Source organism: Scyliorhinus torazame, chromosome X (assembly GCF_047496885.1).
Source record: "Scyliorhinus torazame isolate Kashiwa2021f chromosome X, sScyTor2.1, whole genome shotgun sequence".
In the NCBI taxonomy this organism is placed as follows: domain Eukaryota; kingdom Metazoa; phylum Chordata; class Chondrichthyes; order Carcharhiniformes; family Scyliorhinidae; genus Scyliorhinus; species Scyliorhinus torazame.
The window spans coordinates 2,328,696-2,334,695 of NC_092738.1; the positions used below are offsets into that span (position 1 = coordinate 2,328,696).

The 6,000-nt window shown below is 60.2% G+C and overlaps 1 protein-coding gene across 1 annotated transcript in view; it reads left to right on the forward strand.

The window, feature by feature from the left end:
- LOC140405318 (uncharacterized) overlaps positions 1–5,766 on the forward strand; it is a 364,062-nt gene extending 358,296 nt beyond the window's left edge. Inside the window, exons 9-10 of the mRNA XM_072493609.1 lie at positions 2,556–2,631; positions 5,260–5,766. The gene's annotated coding sequence lies outside the window, so the exon portion shown is untranslated. The remainder of the gene's footprint in view (positions 1–2,555; positions 2,632–5,259) is intronic.
- Positions 5,767–6,000: the final 234 nt, after the last annotated feature.

A 6,000-nucleotide genomic window follows, 5' to 3' on the forward strand; every position in this document is an offset into this window, starting at 1 on the left:
GTGTGAGAGAGAGAGTGTGTGTGAGAGAGAGTGTGTGTGAGAGAGTGTGTGTGAGAGAGAGTGTGTGTGAGAGAGTGTGTGTGTGAGAGAGAGAGTGTGTGTGAGAGAGAGTGTGTATGTGAGAGAGAGTGTGTGTGAGAGAGAGTGTGTGTGAGAGAGAGTGTGTGTGAGAGAGTGTGTGTGTGAGAGAGAGAGTGTGTGTGAGAGAGAGTGTGTGTGAGAGAGTGTGTGTGAGAGAGAGTGTGTGTGAGAGAGTGTGTGTGTGAGAGAGAGAGTGTGTGTGAGAGAGAGTGTGTATGTGAGAGAGAGTGTGTGTGAGAGAGTGTGTGTGTGAGAGAGTGTGTGTGTGAGAGAGAGAGTGTGTGTGAGAGAGAGAGTGTGTGTGAGAGAGTGTGTATGTGAGAGAGAGTGTGTGTGTGAGAGTGTGTGAGAGAGAGAACATAGAACATAGAAAATACAGCACAGAACAGGCCCTTCGGCCCACGATGTTGTGCTGAACCTTTGTCCTAGATTAATCATAGATTATCATTGAATCCACAGTGCAGAAGGAGGCCATTCGGCCCATCGAGTCTGCACCGGCTCTTGGAAAGAGCACTTCACCCAAACTCAACACCTCCACCCAACACCAAGGGCAATTTTGGACATTAAGGGCAATTTATCATTGGCCAATCCACCTACCCTGCACATCTTTGGACTGTGGGAGGAAACCGGAGCACCCGGAGGAAACCCACGCAGACACGGGGAGGACGTGCAGACTCCGCACAGACAGTGACCCAAGCCGGGAATCGAACCTGGGACCCTGGAGCTGTGAAGCAATTGTGCTATCCACAATGCTACCGTGCTGCCCTTAAGAACAAATAAATCTACACTATATCATTTTCCCGTAATCCATGTACCTATCCAATAGCTGCTTGAAGGTCCCTAATGTTTCCGACTCAACTACTTCCACAGGCAGTGCATTCCATGCCCCCACTACTCTCTGGGTAAAGAACCTATCTCTGATATCCCTCCTATATCTTCCACCTTTCACCTTAAATTTATGTCCCCTTGTAATGGTTTGTTCCACCCGGGGAAAAAGTCTCTGACTGTCTACTCTATCTATTCCCCTGATCATCTTATAAACCTCTATCAAGTCGCCCCCTCGCCCTTCTCCGTTCTAATGAGAAAAGACCTAGCACCCTCAACCTTTCCTCGTAAGACCTACTCTCCATTCCAGGCAACATCCTGGTAAATCTCCTCTGCACCTTTTCCAAAGCTTCCACATCCTTCCTAAAACGAGGCGACCAGAACGGTACACAGTACTCCAAATGTGGCCTTACCAAAGTACAGCTGCATCATTCCTTAAAGGTGCACCCACTACAGCTATTTTATAAACACCCATTTTGAAAGGTACTCTCCTCACGTGAGACCACACCTGGAATATTGTGCGCAGTTCTGGTCTCCTTATTCCAGGAAAGGTGTCGTGACGTTGGGGGCAGGTCAGAGGAGGTTCACTCGGTTGATTCCGGAGGTGAGGGGTTTGCCGTACGGGGAGAGGTGGAACAGTTTAGGCCCACACTCTCTGGCGTTTGGAAGGACGAGGGGAGGTCCGTGTTGAATGGTGGAGCCAGCTCGAGGGGCTGAATGCCTCCTCCTGTTCCTAGACCTGAGGTAATGGGAGTGTGCGTACTCCTGGAGGGGGGGTGGGGGGTGGTGCAGGAGCAGAGGGACCCAGGTGGAGCGAGCGGTCAGCAGACGATCTGGGATTTATTAATAGGGGACGGTACAAGAGCCAGGAGGTTGAGCTGAACTTAATACAAGACAACAGTAGAGTGAAAGCCCTGGGGGCGCACATCAGTTGGTCCCCGGTCAGCGGGACAGGTAGACGAGGTGGTTCAGGAGGTGGATGGGACACTCGCCCTTATTAGCCGAGGAATAGAGTATAAGAGCGGGGCGGTTACGGGGGGAGCTGTGCAGAGACGCCGTTCAGGCCACAGCTAGAGTACTGCAACTCAGTCCTCGTCGCCACTCTATAGGAAGGGTGCGATCGGGCGGGAGAGGGTGGGGAGGGGATTGACCGGGAATGTCGCCTGGGCTGGAGCGTCTCCGCGGTGGAGAGAGGCTGGTCAGGCCGGGGTCGTCTCCCTCGGAGCGGAGAAGGCCGGGGGGGGGGGGGGGGGGCGGACCCGATCGAGGTGGACAGAATTACGAGGGACACAGGTAGGGAGGAACGTTTCCCCTTGGCGGAGGGCTCAATAACTGGGGGAGGGGGGGCGACAGGAGGGGATTGGAGGAGAAACGTTTTCACCCAGGGGGTAACGGGAATCCGGAACCCGCTGCCTGAAAGGGCGGGAGAGGCGGGATCTCCAACAACAATTAAGAAGCGATTGGATGAGCCACAGCTCCGGAGCGAGGGCTGGGAGATGCGGTTAAGACTCGATAGGGGCTCGGTGGTAAAGATCTCGTGATGTTGAGAGATTCAACTTCACAATTATGAGGACAGGCTGGGTGGGGGGGGGTATAACGATTCTGAGGCGGTCGCAGTCTCTGACCCAACCCTACGTTCCTCTCTGTAGCACTCCCAGAATGAGCAACGCGTTGGAGGTAGTGTTACAGGAAGCAATGATGGAACTCGACCAAATAACAGCCAACGTGAGTACCCTAAATCAACCCAGTCCCCAACTACCGCACTGCGTGTACACGGACAGCCCTCCCACAGTGCGGCGCTCCCTCAGCACTGACCCTCCCACAGTGCGGCGCTCCCTCAGCACTGACCCTCCCACAGTGCGGAGCTCCCTCAGCACTGACCCTCCCACAGTGCGGAGCTCCCTCAGCACTGACCCTCCCACAGTGCGGCGCTCCCTCAGCACCGACACTCCCACAGTGCGGCGCTCCCTCGGCACTGACCCTCCCACAGTGCGGCGCTCCCTCGGCACCGACCCTCCCACAGTGCGGAGCTCCCTCAGCACCGACCCTCCCACAGTGCGGCGCTCCCTCGGCACTGACCCTCCCACAGTGCGGAGCTCCCTCAGCACTGACCCTCCCACAGTGCGGAGCTCCCTCAGCACTGACCCTCCCACAGTGCGGAGCTCCCTCAGCACCGACCCTCCCACAGTGCGGCGCTCCCTCGGCACTGACCATCCCACAGTGCGGCGCTCCCTCTGCACTGACCCTCCCACAGTGCGGAGCTCCCTCAGCACTGACCCTCCCACAGTGCGGCGCTCCCTCTGCACCGACCCTCCCACAGTGCGGCGCTCCCTCAGCACTGACCCTCCCACAGTGCGGCGCTCCCTCAGCACTGACCCTCCCACAGTGCGGAGCTCCCTCAGCACTGACCCTCCCACAGTGCGGCGCTCCCTCAGCACTGACCCTCCCACAGTGCGGAGCTCCCTCAGCACTGACCCTCCCACAGTGCGGAGCTCCCTCAGCACTGACCCTCCCACAGTGCGGCGCTCCCTCAGCACCGACACTCCCACAGTGCGGCGCTCCCTCGGCACTGACCCTCCCACAGTGCGGCGCTCCCTCGGCACCGACCCTCCCACAGTGCGGAGCTCCCTCAGCACCGACCCTCCCACAGTGCGGCGCTCCCTCGGCACTGACCCTCCCACAGTGCGGAGCTCCCTCAGCACTGACCCTCCCACAGTGCGGAGCTCCCTCAGCACTGACCCTCCCACAGTGCGGAGCTCCCTCAGCACCGACCCTCCCACAGTGCGGCGCTCCCTCGGCACTGACCATCCCACAGTGCGGCGCTCCCTCTGCACTGACCCTCCCACAGTGCGGAGCTCCCTCAGCACTGACCCTCCCACAGTGCGGCGCTCCCTCTGCACCGACCCTCCCACAGTGCGGCGCTCCCTCAGCACTGACCCTCCCACAGTGCGGAGCTCCCTCAGCACCGATCCTCCCACAGTGCGGCACTCCCTCAGCACTGACCCTCCCACAGTGCGGCACTCCCTCAGCACTGACCCTCCCACAGTGCGGAGCTCACTCAGCACTGACCCTCCCACAGTGCGGAGCTCCCTCAGCACTGACCCTCCCACAGTGCGGAGCTCCCTCAGCACTGACCCTCCCACAGTGCGGCGCTCCCTCAGCACTGACCCTCCCACAGTGCGGCGCTCCCTCAACACTGACCCTCCCACAGTGCGGAGCTCCCTCAGCACTGACCCTCGCACAGTGCCGCGCTCCCTCAGCACTGACCCTCGCACAGTGTGGCGCTCCCTCAGCACTGACCCTCCCACAGTGCGGCGCTCCCTCAGCACCGACCCTCCCACAGTGCGGAGCTCCCTCAGCACCGACCCTCCCACAGTGCGGCGCTCCCTCAGCACTGACCCTCCCACAGTGCGGCGCTCCCTCAGCACCGACCCTCCCACAGTGCGGAGCTCCCTCAGCACTGACCCTCCCACAGTGCGGAGCTCCCTCAGCACTGACCCTCCCACAGTGCGGAGCTCCCTCAGCACTGACCCCCCCACAGTGCGGCGCTCCCTCGGCACTGACCCTCCCACAGTGCGGCGCTCCCTCAGCACCGACCCTCCCACAGTGCGGCGCTCCCTCAGCACTGACCCTCCCACAGTGCGGCACGCCCTGAGCACTGACCCTCCCACAGTGCGGCACTCCCTCAGCACCGACCCTCACACAGTGCGGAGCTCCCTCAGCACTGACCCTCCCAAAGTGCGGCGCTTCCTCAGCACTGACCCTCCCACAGTGCGGAGCTCCCTCAGCACTGACCCTCACACAGTGCGGAGCTCCCTCAGCACTGACACTCCCACAGTGCGGAGCTCCCTCAGCACCGACCCTCCCACAGTGCGGCGCTCCCTCAGCACTGACTCTCCCACAGTGCGGAGCTCCCTCAGCACTGACCCTCCCACAGTGCGGCGCTCCCTCAGCACCGACCCTCCCACAGTGCGGAGCTCCCTCAGCACTGACCCTCCCACAGTGCGGAGCTCCCTCAGCACTGACCCTCCCAAAGTGCGGCGCTTCCTCAGCACTGACCCTCCCACAGTGCGGAGCTCCCTCAGCACTGACCCTCACACAGTGCGGAGCTCCCTCAGCACTGACACTCCCACAGTGCGGAGCTCCCTCAGCACCGACCCTCCCACAGTGCGGCGCTCCCTCAGCACTGACCCTCCCACAGTGCGGCGCTCCCTCAGCACTGACCCTCCCACAGTGCGGCGCTCCCTCAGCACTGACCCTCCCACAGTGCGGCGCTCCCTCAGCACCGACCCTCCCACCTCCCTACGTTCAGGAATAGAAAAACACAAAAGACGGTGACTGATCTCGTTCCAGGCCAGCGAGGCGGGTCCGAAGGTGGGGCTACGAACGGCGCTGAAAAGCAAGGAACGCAAGATCGCCCGATGATGGGGGGGCCCCGGGGGGCCCCTGGACCCTGACGCAACTTTTTATATATAATATATATAATGTTATATATATATTTTTAATTTTACGGATCTGGTGTCGAGCTCTCCAAGGCGGAAACGGTTGGCGATGAGCAATGCGAGGCCGCGGTCGGAGCGGAGCTTTCCGGCTGGCCGGGAGCCCCCGCGGGAGGTTATCGATGAAGCTCGGAGGAGGACGGCGGCCCGCCTGCGAATTTACCCCGCCCTCGGGGGCGGGGGGGGGGGGGGGCACCCTCCACGCCCGCCGCCCATCGCCCCCCCCCCCTGCGGCAATCGCCCCGTCGGACAATCGTCCTTTGTACAGCGCTCCCAGAGCGATTTTCAATACTCTTTTTTTTTTTTTTTAAATAAAAAAAGTATAATTAGGTAGAAATTAATAAATAAACGAATAAACTACCGCGTCTCGTTTTATTCGCAAAGAAGTGGACCGCTCAGGAACAGGCCCTCCGAGCCTGCATCGGACATGAGCCCAACCTTGGCCAGAACCCTCAGCCCTGCCCAGTGCCGTGTCCCTCTATCCCCCGTCCTATCCATGTGTTCGTCAATTTGCCTTTTGTACGGCGTTAACGTCTCTGCTCCCACAGCCTCCCCTGGCCACGCGTTCCTGGCACTCTGTGTTCAGAACCTGCCT